Genomic DNA, 14,764 nt, shown 5'->3' on the forward strand with positions numbered 1-14,764 from the left:
AAATGGAAATGGGAAGAGAGAAAAGTGATGGATACAGAACTCAAAACAGAGATCTAACTAAAGATGTAAGTGATGTTCTACATAAAAATGTTGGTGAATCAATTAAAAAACTGAAGGATCAAAGTTCAAGAATTCCGTCTACACAGGACAGCACAGCAAAGTTAACAAGAAGGGCAGAGGTTGAGAGAAGATTGTTGAGGTGCCTAAACTGACAAGAGATTATCATCTAGAACAGCAAGGAATGTACGAAATCAGCAAGGATAAAGGAATGGATGAATGAATGAATGAGCGAGCTAATAAAAAACAACCCAACTAGAAAGTGGGCAAAGGATGTAGAAACCAAATTCACTAGAAGATGAAACCTAAATGACTAATAAGAACATGAAAAGAAGTTCAACTTCACTGGAAATCACAAAAATGGAATTGAAAATAAGACATTACTGGGGCACGTGGGTGGCTTAGTCAGCTGAGCATCTGACTCTTGATTTCCGGTCAGGTCATGACCCCAGGGTCGGTCGTGGGATCAAGCCCCATAGCTTGCTGAGTATGGAGCCTGCCTGAGATCCTCTCTTGCCCTCTGCCCCTCTTTCCTGCTCATGCTCTCTCTCTAAAATAAAATAACATAAAATAAAATAAAATAAAATAAAATAAAATAAAATAAAAAACAAGACATTATTCTTCATGTATCCAAACAGCAAAAATAGGAAAGTTCGATTATATTAAAAAAAAAAAAAAAAACTGCTGGCAAGGATGAGGAGAAAGGGTGGGATTGTAGATGACTTCCTGGAGTGCCATCTGGCCGTGAATAACATACGTGGATCCCCTTTGGCTCATGAATATCAGTAGAAAGCAAGAGATGGTGGAGAAGGAGAAAGAAGCTGGGAGGGTGGAACAAAGGGAGGAGCAAAGAAAAAAGAAAAGTGATAATTGATCAGGAAGAAGAAAGTCAAAGAAGGGACAAAATTAGGAGAAATGAGACAAAACCACTTGTGTTTTCTTTTTACTTTTCTGTAATTTTCATTTTTAATAATGTATTTTATAATACATATGTATTATACATGAATTTTATAATGTATTATACATTCACATCAAAAAGAAGCTATTTTTATGCCAATTTGGATGTAAATTTTTAAAAAATAAATAGTAAAATTTTTTTTTAAGTTTTTTTTTAAGCATCCATAATCCCACCACCTGAGGTTCATAACTACTGTTAACATTTGGTAGATTTCTTTTGGATCATTTTCTGTGCATAAGCACTTTCCCAAATCATTAAATATTCTTCAAAAATGATTTCAGCATTTTTAAAGATTGCATAGCCTTACATTAACTGAATGTGCCATAATAGTTTCTCATGTGTTCCCATTACAGAAAATATACACTATTTTCAAATTTTAAAATTACAATTAGTTTTACACAAACTTTGTTACCATTCCTGATCACTTTTGTAGCCATGCCTTTATAGCTGTGGGATGACTGACTGTTTAAACATTGTTAAGGCTCCTTATTCCATATCACCCCATTGCCTTCAAGAACAATTATAGAAGTTAATACTTTTTCCTACCATGTGAAATCTCCATGTATCATCCCCAAGCTTAATTTTAAAATTAAGCTTATGCTAATTAAAAATTTTTTAAATTTTTTTTAATGTTTACTTATTTTTGAGAGAGAGAGAGAGAGCGGGGGAGGGGAATAGAGAGAGGGAGACACAGAATCTGAAGCAGGCTCCAGGCTTGGAGCTGTCAGCACAGAGCCCAACGCAGGGCTTGAACTCACAAACTGTGAGATCATGACCTGAGCTGAAGCCGGATGCATAACGGATTGAGCCACCCAGGCGCCCCAGTTTATGCTAATTTAGTAAATGGGATATTATAACATTGTTTGAATTTGCCTTTTTTATTGGTAGTAAATTTAAAAATTTTACACTTATACACCATCTGTTTGTTCTGCGCCAAATCTGGGTGAAAACATCACCTTCTCATGCGGCAGGGACCAGCCTATCCAGGATGGCCATCTGCAGCCTAACCTCAGCAGCCCCCACACCCCCCACTCCCTGTGCCTGGCCCTGCCTGTTACTTTGCCACAGCAATTCCCACCTTCTTGTATACTTTAAAATTTATTTATTGTTTTTATTCTTCATTATCTGTGTGTCTGTCCCCTCCCACTTTTATGTAATCTCCTCAAAAGCAAAGATTATTGTATGTTTTGCTCATTGATGCACCCCAAGATTCTAGAAGAGGGCTTGGCCCACGTAGGCTCTCAATAAATGCTTTGTTTTGTTTAACGAATATTACCAAGCTTTCTAAAATGTATTTAGTCCTCCCACAAGTGAGCAGGTAAATAAACTATGGTACATCCATATGATGGAATACTATTCTGTGATAAAAAGAAGTGAACCATGAAAAGACACGGGAGAACTTTAAATGCACGTTGCTAGGCGATAGAAGCCAGGGTGTAAAGGTGACATACTGAATCATTCCCACTGTATGGCACTCCAGAAAAGGCAAAACATACAAGTAACCAAAAGATTAATGATTTCTAAGGGCTCAGGGGAGGGGAAGAAGGATGAATAGGTGGAGCACAGGAGGTATTTTGTGGAATTACCTGTACTGGTGGACACATGATGTCACCCGTTGGTCAAAACCCTAATAACTACACAACACAAAGAGGGAACCCTAATATAAACTATGGGCTTTATTTAGTTAATAATAATGTATCGGTGCGGGTTCCTCAAGATGACAAATGTGCCACACCAATGCAAGAGGCGTTAATAAACAGGAGGATGTGTGAGGGGCAAGACGACGGGGGTGTATGAGAGCCCTGCACTTTCTGTGCAGTTCCTCTGTAACCCAAAACCCTAAAAACTCTAAAAAAGAACAACTATTAATGTTAAAGCAAACAAGATATCTACATTTTCTCCTAGTTCTCCCAGGTTTTGCTTCTTTTACACGTAAATCTTCGCTCCGTCTGGAAATTGTTTACAGCATGAAATGAGAACCTACATTTAACTGAGAAATCATCAACCAATTTCTAGAGTGGCAACACTCATTCTTACATTTATGTGTGATTCTACCTTTATTTCACATTAAATCTTTAGGTATAAAAAGGCTTGTAATATTCTAGTCTCTCTTGGATTATTCTTACAAGGTATAGTATGGTTTTAAGATATACAGCTTTTAATATATTTAAAAACTGGGGGCTCCTGGGTGGCTCAGTTGGTTGAGCATCAGACTTTGGCTCAGGTCATGATCTCAAGGTTTGTGAGTTCAAGCACCGCATGGGGTGCATGCACAGACAGCCCAGAGCCTGCTTTGGATTCTGTGTCTCCCTCTCTCTCTGTCCCTCTCCAGCTCATGTTTTGTTTCCCCCCCCTCTCAAAAATAAACATTATATATATATATATATATATATATATAACTAGTTTCCGTAATTGCTTTTCTCTATTACTTTTTTTCTTTGCTACTTTTACCCATTTATCTTCCAGCTGAACTTCAAGTTCCAAACTGCATCAAGTTCCAAACTGGGGTTTTAAATAGCATTGTGTTTAACTGATATCTTGATATGTTTTACAATATTGAATGACCTCATTAGTCTATATAGTTATAGTTATATATAGTTATATATAGTTATATATATGTGTGTGTGTATATATGTATAGTTAATAGCCAATAATGTCTATTGATTATTAACATGACATTGACTATTGGCTAGAAAGCCAGCTCCTACCAAATCTTTCATTCATTTATTTATCAGATATGTGTGAAGTCCCTACTATGTGCCAAAACTCTGCTATTGCTAACGGCTCCCTGAAGCTCTCAGGGTGGGAGATACAGACAGTAAACACAAAACAACAATACTGTGGAGTAGAGGGCCTAAACAACACCGAAGAAGGGAAACGAATTCAGGCGAGGAGGTTGGAGTTGTTACGGTAGTTTTTCTGGCATAGCAATGGACTTCTAAACGGCGAGTGCTAACTTGGCAATCTGGGGAGGGGCCGGGGGAAATGGTGGTTCACAACAGATGTGGCTATTCCGGACAAAGAAGAATGTGCAAAGGGGAAAATACATGGCATGTTTGAGAAACTGAAAGGATTCAGGAGAGAACTGTAAAAAGAGCTTGGAGCCAAGGAGTGACACAATGAAAGTTGTGTTATCGAAATCACCGGCTGCAGGATAGAGAAAGGACCCAAGGTGGGCAACCTTGGTGCCAAGGAAGCCAGTTAGTGAGCTGGTGCAGAAACCAGGCAGAGGAGGTCAGCTCATCTTTGAAAAGGGTTGAGGATAAAGCAAGCAATTTCTCTAGTTCCTTTACGTGCTATTACTGCATTTATTCATTTTATTAAAAAATAGACGCCTTGGCTATCTTCTCTCAGCTTTCTATAGAAAGCTTTCCAGAAACCTTCAACACAACCCTACATTCATAGCTTTTAATTTGCAGTCAGTGTAAGAAATAGGAGACAGGAGCCCTTTGTCTACTACAAAATTCTCGTGAACGACAAGCTGAAGTCAGATGCTTAACCGACTGAGCCACCCAGGAGCCCCAAGTTTTTGGTTCTTAGTCTTTTATTTTCTTTTTCTCATCAAATTGTATTTTTTAACATGACAAACTTTAACCTTTTATAGATATATATTTGGGGTGCAAGGATGACTGGAGAGAAAAAGTTTCACCTATCATTTTTTGTGGAGTAATGATAATGATAACAATAATGATAAGTTATTGTTAATAATAAATATTATCCTCATTTTAGAGTCAGACAAATTAAGTAACCTGAGCACAGCTATAGTGAATTTCAGGACTGGCATATAAATCTATGACTTCTGACCCAATTCTACTTTTCTATGCCTACTAGGTAGGAGAACTTGAAAAGGGTGAATTGAATCTATAAGGCTTTAAATTAAATGTAAAATGAAACTATTATTAAAATGATAAAGGGGAGACTGGCTGGCTCAGTCAGTAGTGCATGTGACTCTTGACCTCAAGGTTGTGAGTTCGAGCCCCATGTTGGGCCTAGAGTTTACTTGAAAGAAAATTGTAAGCATACAGAATAAAATCATCACATCATGTACTTTAAATGTCTTACAATTTTGTTTGACAATTATACCTCAATAAAAGTGAAGACATTTTTTAAAATAAAATTAAACAGAACAATTCTAAAAGGTAAAACTACAGAATAAGAAACAGCATGGCCAAGGAAAACTTATCAAAAAACTTTGTAAGAATAAAAAATATTAATAGAATTAAAATTATTTAGCCTAAGCCAGAGAAAGGTGAGAAGCGGTTTCAAGCATATAAAAGATGTGTTAGTTGGGCTTTTTCAGGTAGATGAAAGTACCCAGTTTACCTTAACAGAGTTTCTTAAAAGGCTGCATGTGGGAACTGAAGAAGACTGAAAACAGCCTCATATACTCACGGACACTGGATCAACTTTTACGACACGAGCTGGGTTGAGCCACCCAGTGTCCTTTTTGTCTCCATGGCAGATGAATATTGCTTCTCATTCCACCATTATGGCCACAGAGCTCCACACGGCCACTCTGTATTTGCTAAGATGCTTCCACTACTAACAGATTCTCCCTGTAGTCTCTGCCTGAAGGTTTTTGATTACTCATGGATTCTGCTGACCTATTGTCTTTATTAATCTTGAACAATGGCTGATTGAATCTTCAGCTTCCAACCAGATTCAAGCATCTCCATTTGTCAGAGGTATTTGTCAGGTCACCTGGGTGACTAATGATCAGCCTAGATGGCTAATGTGGCTAGGTCACGAACCCAGGCACCTGTCCAAGATTCCTGGATAAAGAGCTTGCTGTTGCATTCCTCTCTGAACACATTACAAACTTCAGAAAAAGGTCCTGTTCTAGGTGTTTCTAAGGAAGACCTGAGGGATAAACTTTGTCCAGCTCAAAGATAGAAATACTAAAATAGTTTTTAATGGCTAAGGGAAAGATGTAAGTAAAAAGAAACAATTAAAATCTTTATAATAATGAGACCTGGTAAGCCATGCAATAAAACTCTAAGGGGTGTTCAGAAGTCTCATCCCTAAAAATCAATGAAGGTCTGAAATGACATTATCGAAACCTACATGTAAGATTCCAACTAATCCAATATATCCATAGTTTGGCCATATGATAATTACTAACAAATAGAACATGTTTCATTATTCAGAGGCATCTGCCTTTTGCATGTGCACCCACACTCTTAATTTCGCCCATGTCCAGCACATCCCTTTTCTCCCATTACCAAACAAGCCTCCATCTCTGAGCCTGGGTCCACACAGGGAAGAGTCAGCTGGTCAATGCTGTGGATGCATTGACCTGGAAAGCAACGTATACCCACTGTCAGTGGCTTCCCCATAGACCTTTGGTCCTTGCCATTTTAGTGTATAATGATGCAGCTCCCTCTTACCTGCATCTCTTTGCCAGAGGGCTTTCTCTGACTGCTGAGGTCCACTCTGCCCACAGGCTCAGCGGACCAAATTAGCAACCTTGTCCTGCACTACTAGGAACAGACTTCAACTAATGACTGTGTTTATCCCAACCCTTCTTGCCGTACGTATTCTACATCTCCCAGTTTAATCTAGTAAGATTAGTGGCAGTGGCAACTTGCTTTCCTGCTCATTTCTCCAGTCTCCTACCACTATTTCCTAGGAGCACCTCCCAATAAACTACTTGAACTTGGAATCTTTGACTCCAGGGCCTTCTTCCAGGGGAGTCCAAACCAAGACACCAAATGTTACCTACCCCCTTGTATTCTACTCAGTGATGGAGATGTTCATTTGTTACTTGCTAATTACACAGTTGGTTTCCGGAACTGGGAGTGACCAATCCTGGTCCTATTTGCATGGGACTTATGGGGTTACAAGGACTTGGGACGTCCAGTGCTAAAACCAAAAAAGTTCTGGGCAAACCGGGATGAGATGATCACCCTACCTGCATATCGTCGGCCAGTGCTGGTGAATATATGCAGCAGTTTCCTCCTCATGGCCTCTACCTTCATCACCAAAAGCTTCTGAACAGACAGGAGGCAGACAGCTGGAGGTTGCTCTGAATTAACCAAGGACGGAACAGTATCATTAGCATGTGGGTTAATTAACTGGAAAAGAAGCAGAATTCTTCACCCATTGTGCACAATAGGCATGCTGAGGAAGGAGAATAAAGGGCTCGAGAGCCTGAGTGGACCATATGACTAGCCATCATTGCCTTGAGATAGGGACGAGTGGTTATCATCTAACAGTTATTCATAGCTCCTTGCTGTGCCTACCACAAGGGTCTCACATTTTGCCAAAAGTCCTGCAACATTTCATGGGATGTGAAAAAATTAAGATTTTCATTAAACCAAGTGTCACTAAGAGTAATGTTCAACCCTTAAACACATCAAGGTATGTTACGGTCTCTTGTGGCATTAACTAGCTGATTTTCTTGCTAAGTTCTGCAATGGGCTCTCAAGCATATCCTTTCTAACGGAAAAATATAACCACAAACATTACTTTCATGATATATCAAGACTCTATGATCAGGAACATCAGGCCAAATCCGAATGTTAGCTTATACCTGGCATGTCCCAATGCTTCCATAAGGATACTTGGGTTGTAATGATGTATGAAAACATTTTGTAAATCATAAAGCATCATGTAAGTTGATTAACCCATAATTCATTCATCACACATCATTGTAACAATTTAAACTATAAAATTTTATATTAATGTGCTGGAATCATTTTAATTTGGACCGTGAACATGGAATTTTTTTACTTTTTTATCACTCAATTCCAGCCCTAGAAACACGAATGGCATGGATCAGGTAATAAACAAATGTTTGCCTTGTGAATACATAACCAAATAGTGCTGCTTGTGGACCAAGATCTGTGCATCAGTGCCTTGGTAGGAACTGTTCCTTCATTCTAGTTTTAAAGAGAGTATTTCATTATAGTTCTTGAATTGTACTACAATCCATCTCATTACAAAGACCTCAAACTGTTGCTTCTTTCCTTCAAAGGTGAAGTCTATGTTAAATTACTTTTAGAACTTGTGTCTTTTCTTCCTGAGGAAGAATGCTTTTTCTTCCTGAGGAACTAATACATTTCCTTCTTTCTGATAATGAAAATTTATGCAATTTTCCATATTTCTCTTTTTGCTTTGGCTTCTAGGAAGCCCAGAAGCCAATTTCATACAAATTTAACTTCATTTTTTTTTTTAAAAATCTCCTTGAATCTTAATTTTAAAGAATTACTTTTCCTTTAAGACATTCCATATGTTTCTGGGAGACAGAATATAAATATACATATATTTGGTGGCACGAATTTCATGAATTTAAAAGTAGATGTGTAACTTACCAAGGCATTGTTCTAGATTTGTTATAGTATCATTCTTTTACTCTGAAAATTTTTAAAAGTCACCTATGTAGTGTCTATAGAACCTGATAACTTTAAGGCTCATGAAATGAGCCAAACTTGCATGTTTCAACCAAATTAAAAACAAAACAAAACACTAGTGTGGACTTATTTAGGCAATGGGAACATTATTTGAAATATGTTATTACACGACAGACAAAATCTGTATTGTGCACGTAGAATACCTAGCCCCTTCTACTACCTAATTGTTTGAATTAGTTTTTTTTCTACTGGATGAAGAGCTGAAGCCCCAACCCCCACATGGCCAATAAAGCCACCAAATCTGCAGTCTGGGACCCTACGTGTTTGCGACCAACATTTGGCCTCTTAAATAATAATTTCAATATAGACAGTGGAGCAAAGTGATTAAGAGCATAGAGTTTGGGAGCGCCTGGGTGGCTCAGTCAGTTAAGTGTCCGACTTTGGCTCAAGTCATGATCTCACTGTTGGTGAGTTCAAGCTCTCTTGGGATCCTTTGTCCCACTCTTTGCCCCTCCCCTACTTGTGCATGCACATGCATTCTCTCTCTCTCAAAACAAATAAACATAGGGTTTGGCTTTTGAAAAATCTAGACTCTGCCACTTAATGTCACTTGAGCTTACTAATAACTCGTGTGCAAGAAATTGGATCCATTTGAGCCCTGCGGTGACCTTGGCCTTTTTCTTAAGTGTTCGCCTCTCCAAGGCTGACAAACTACTCCAGTGAAGGTGGGACTAGCTTCTGATGATTATTGCAAGCACACCATCCCCAGGGGTGGAGCCATCTCTACATCCATCTTTCCAATAAGCCCTTCAGAGACCAGAGAAAAAAGAGATCCACACAATTCTCAGAAGTGGCAACCTGCTGGGCACAGCTGCAAGGTATCATCTATCAGGGCTGGGAAACCCAATGCCTGGCCACGAGTTTGTTGGGGCATATTTGTCCGCCCTTATCCTTGGGATTTCTCTTCCTAACTAGAGTCCATGGCCACCGACTGGGTCATGCGGACAAGTCCCCCCAACTCCACCCCAATACTGGGGCTGCTGTCACTGCTACTGCTATAGTTGTCACTCTCCAGAGCTTCTCAGAGCAGCCCTGTGGCCTGCTGCACACAGACTCTCACTGGACCTGGCTCTGAGCTCCAGCCATAGCCACCAGCCTGCCAGTGACCAGATGAACCAAAGGTCGGTGTGGCAGGTGTCTGCCCAACCCTGCTCTCCGCAGAGGCTGGAGATTAGGGGAGCAGGATGCTCTAACACAACGACTCAGATACAGTTTTTTAAGTTTACGACTGATGAGACAGAATCAACAGGATAGGGGAATACCGTGGGACCCACACCTTTGCTCGGACCAAGAGCTTCTTGTCATTAACTCCTCCAAGAGGCAGTCACCTCCCTGGCTGACCTAAGAGTCAGTCTTCTGTGGCCCCTGGATCAATATACCTATCTCATTATATTACATACATTTAATTATGTGTATTATAATTATAGTTCTAATTTTATGATTTTCATATATTTATAATTTAATATTATAATTATACATATGTGTACTTGTCTCCTATCTTGGACTATGAGCTTCTTGAGTACAGGGACTATTTATCCCCTTCCCTCCATTGGCTAGCACAGTGCCTGACAGACAGGAAGCAGGCAATAAGTGTGGGTTGCACTGTTCTGATTTCATAGGAAAGAACAGGGTTATAAATTTTCAAGGATTGTTTGTTATTGTTAAGGCCTAGACTAATGTGTCATATTGGAAGTGTACTTTTAATACAACAGTAAACCGTCTAATTGTTATATTTCAAATTAGGTCCCCCCAGGCATCCCCCCAAAAAATATCTTAGTGAAATTATTTTATAATTAAAATCATTAGAAGAAAACGTGTACGTCCTTATATAGTGTTACGGTATTGAGGAATGCACACGAAAAACCCACATCACCTTTGATGGGACGCCAGTAGATAACCCTCTGCGATTCTAATCCACATCCCTTTTATCTTCAATTAAAAAAAAAAAAAAAGGAGGGGCGCCTGGGTGGCGCAGTCGGTTAAGCGTCCGACTTCAGCCAGGTCACGATCTCGCGGTCCGTGAGTTCGAGCCCCGCGTCGGGCTCTGTGCTGACAGCTCGGAGCCTGGAGCCTGTTTCCAGTTCTGTGTCTCCCTCTCTCTCTGCCCCTCCCCCGTTCATGCTCTGTCTCTCTCTGTCCCAAAAATAAATAAACGTTGAAAAAAAAAAATTAAAAAAAAAAAAAAGGAGGTGAAAAGTTAAAGTAGAATAATATTGCTGTGTACACAGTTTTTTTTTTTTCCTTCCCAGTGTTTTTCTCCTCAATGCACGCAATTGGTAATTAAATGTATTTCTGCTGGTCTTGTGGCCATATGCCTACAATATGTAAAAATACATTTGCGCTTTTTTTCCTCCATTCCTTTTGTTCCCAGTGCTGACTGCTGTCAGAGTGAACGGTCCAGATTCCCGTGTGCTGGTATCCATGGGCTCCGTCTTGCCAAGCTGCCAGTCTGGAGCGTCACACCTTACTGCCTTTAAAGATTGCCCTGCAGAGATAGAGGGAAATGGCAATTTTTACATGATGCAGTCTGGCGACCCAGGAGATTTGAAGTCAGAACTGGTGCCAAGATTTACCCAGGAGAGCAAGCAGAGGCAAAAACAGAGAACCTGGGCCAAAAGGAAAAAAAAAATAAAAGAAGAAAGAAGAGGAAGGCTGAGGGGGATGGGGAAACCACCATCAACTCTCTCTGGGGGTTCTCTCCAAAGGCCGGAACTGAAGGCCACTGAGTGGGTGATGGCCGTGTTATTAGGAGTGTGTGGGTCCTAAAGAAAGTCAAAGGGAAGAGGTCGGCTTTTTTTGCATGCCCTAAATTGTAGTAGATTGCAGAATGTAAATGAGACAATTATTACACCAACGCTCATCAAGCTGGGCTGGAAAGACTTCAATAGCCTGATGAATATGCATGCAAATTTGTTAATTAAGTTAATTATTCTGCTGAAAATTCATTTGTCTTCCAAGGACATTTTCCCAATGATTTTAACATGCTAGCGCCATTAGTCATGCTCCATGCTATTTAACATTATTTTTTGTCCACTTTCTTTTCCCCCCACCTTTTTTTTTTTAATATTTTCAAGTTTTAAAAACAGTTGATTGGATCTTTTAATTGACCCCTGCAATGTTGGAAGACACCTAGAGCCAGCTCTGTAGGCATTCTCGGAAGTACGTTTTAGTTAAATATTTCCTTGATATATAAAATGTCTGCAAAGTGTCACATTGGTGGGGAGGATCATTAAAGCCAGAATTTGAATCGTTCTCCATAGTGACCATAAGAGGTAATCTGTCCCTGCTGTGGGCGATTTCCCCAGCTCTGAGTGTTATTTGATACATGGGTTTACCTTGCTGTGGGAGTGCCGTGATTCCAGCCTCCTCTGTCCTCCTGCTGCAAGGCGAGACCCCATGAACATGTGTGTTCAAACAGGAACCAGTACTGTGATACTTTTCTGTCACCCATGAGGGCCCAAACCTGTAACCATGGCAACCAGGGGGAATAGTGTGTTTAAAATCACATCTAAATGGCAAATTGAGATATTTGAAAGACACAGTTGAGTTTAATTTTGTTAGCCAACAGTAGCCAAAAAATTGTAGTATGGTATTTTTCAAAACTGCATGTTATTTTGCTGGGTACAGCAGCTTTATATAATTGAGACCTTCCTTGTGGGCCTCAAAATTAGAATCTTTGTGGGTCAGAATGAGCTTTATTCCACCAGATTCTTGATCTTAAGGCACATAGACACGCATAAAGCAGCCTATAGAAATCTTCCAAAAATCTATGTTACAACAATTATTACTTCTCAAGTCGAAAATCTGAACATGTGGTCTGATAAATGCAAGCATTTTTAGTGAGACAGTAAAATAGGATATTTGAAATCAAGACTTCCAGAAAATCAGAGGAATATGGTTGCCTGCATACATGAGGTGATCACATTAAAATGAGAGGTTAATCTGTGCGTCACTCAGTGGACTTTGATATGCATGTTTAAAGGTCTCTCTTAAGGTCATTTATTTTCTTCTGAAAGAAGGTAAATTCAGATTCTCCCCCCATCAGTCATCCTAAAAGAACTCACCAATAGTTTTGGGTTAGAACCGGTATCTTCACTTCGGGTTGATCAGACCAGCTTGGAGCTAGGCTAATGGAAAGGGGATTAAATAAGGAAGACAACATGATTTAATTGAGAGTTAAAGAAAAATTAATTGGTATACTACCTCTTTTGAGCCATCCGTATATATTTTATACAGTATGAATGGCACTATGTGTCACATAGATCGTAAACCAATTAAAATGATATTTTAAACCCTGTGATTTCTATAATTCCATCTGTTTTAGAAGGTTTAATTAGCGAAGTTACAAAAGCCAAATATATTTGAATATTTTGAAAGCAGACTGAACAGCAAAAGCTGAGAAGTTCCCATAAGCATTTAACCACACGACCGTATACATTTCATGAGAGTATACCTTAGTTAAAATGTGTGGATTTTTTAAAATTTTACCAACAATAAGTCACATCTCCCCCAAATTATGATCATATGTTAGGCTGGGTAAATTAATTCAGGGTTTTTTTTTTCTGTTTTTCATCAAACTTCCAGAGATTTCTTCTGATGAAACTCCCATACCTGTCATTTGAACTCAATTGTGGGCCTAAAGGAGTGACGGCTACATAAAACTAAAACTAACACTATTGAACTTTCCCTTAAATATTATTTCCATAGATTTACAGGAGAGGCTGGCCATTTTGCAAGTGGAAGGGAAGATTTTTCAGATATATCCAAAAACATTTTTCAGCCTACCAGCAACCTATTTTTGAGAAATAAGAGTATAAGTAAGATATGACACGTTGTGTCATCTTTAAAATTTGAACACAAAATCCAAAACTGCACAATAAAGAATTCATCCCATTTCTCCACTGTAAAAGGAAAATATTATTTTGAATTTTTTAAATAATGGGTCAAACACAAGATCTTGCTACGTTCTTTGGTTTGGATGCTGTGCTGAGCAGCTGTGCATGATTCGGGGCCTCATATGGCCGCAGTCACCAATGACTGACAGAAGAGTGGTGACAATGTGACATACAATATTCTCTCTTATCAAAATGCTTGCCATACCATGATTGTGACTCAGTGGGTGTCCAGCTCTGTCTTTCCTTTCTACTGGATTTCTGACATATAACAAGATGTAATTAATTTTTTTTTACACACTTGTCTTTTTCATTACCAGAAATACAGTGAGCATAATTTATTATGAATTCTGCTCCTATTCCATACTATTCCTGAACAAACTACCTTTGTTTCCATTTGTGCTTGTACACTGTCAAGTGGGGGGTGGGGTGGGGAAATGGCTAATAAAGGCAACAGGGAATCAAACCTGACTGTGCTAAGTATATACATTGCGCTGGAAAACTGACATTTATTGAGGATCTACTATACTATTGTGTTTCAGGGGCATCATCTCCTTAATCGTTGCATCAATCACCCAAGAAAGGTATAATTATCCTCATTTGACAGGTGAGCAAAGCGAAACCCAAAGAATTTAAGTCCCTTGCTCAATAAAAAGGAAGGAAATGAACATTTCCAATAAGCGAGCAGCAGGAGCAAGATTTGGAGCCAGAAAACATATCCAGATTGTTATGTTTTACCCCAAAGCTTTCAAGTGTTCTGATGTACCTGGCTACCACTACTACTCTTCAAAAACTCATCTTTGGAAGGCCAGAAGAGATCCAACACTTAATATCCTTATTATATTGCAACATCTACTTTAGTCACAAAATACCACCTAGACTCCCCATGTTTATTTCATTGTATTGTGTTAATCATGGACTTCCTACCTTTTAAAGGGACCATCTTTTCCACTTTGATGTATTTTGAATTTTAAAAAATGGTGACTATTCCCAAGAAGGAGGTTAAATAGATTTTGTTTGTAAATAGTTGAGCAGTTGCAGGAGGCATCTGTTACTCTTGTACTTCACCTGTGCTTCTCTTTCTTTGGATCTGCACTTCCTCCCCACCTGCTACATGGCTGTCATCCGGAGAGGCTCCGTCTCCCCCTCCTGCCCTCTTCCCTGGGTGGGGCTGCCCAGAGTCCTGGAGAGAGGGGATAAGTACGTCAGGGGAAAGAGGTTCTTTCTCCTTCTAAAATGATGAATAGTGACAGTTGATGGAGATAGGGGGTGATCTTTGCTGCTATGAGGTGCGAGATATTTCCTGATAAAAACCAGCATAGAGGGAAGCAGAGGAGAAAGAGCGAGACAGATAAAGAGAGAAAGAGGAAGAGACAATCAGGAAGTTGATGACAAGTCAGCTTGTCTAGGACCTCTCAGTGACGGGAGACTAAAATTTCCCTCTC

At 39.4% G+C, this 14,764-nt stretch overlaps 1 long non-coding RNA gene across 1 annotated transcript; it reads right to left on the minus strand.

The window, feature by feature from the left end:
- Positions 1-10,677: 10,677 nt before the first annotated feature.
- LOC128314629 (uncharacterized) lies at positions 10,678-14,505 on the minus strand. Its single transcript, XR_008296492.1, has 4 exons — positions 14,388-14,505; positions 12,492-12,554; positions 11,763-11,890; positions 10,678-10,912 (listed from the first exon to the last, which is right to left on the minus strand). It is a non-coding gene; the product is annotated as an uncharacterized LOC128314629 (long non-coding RNA).
- Between the last annotated feature and the right edge of the window lie 259 nt (positions 14,506-14,764).

The sequence above is a fragment of the Acinonyx jubatus genome, chromosome A2 (genome assembly GCF_027475565.1).
Source record: "Acinonyx jubatus isolate Ajub_Pintada_27869175 chromosome A2, VMU_Ajub_asm_v1.0, whole genome shotgun sequence".
NCBI classification, from domain to species: Eukaryota; Metazoa; Chordata; class Mammalia; order Carnivora; family Felidae; genus Acinonyx; species Acinonyx jubatus.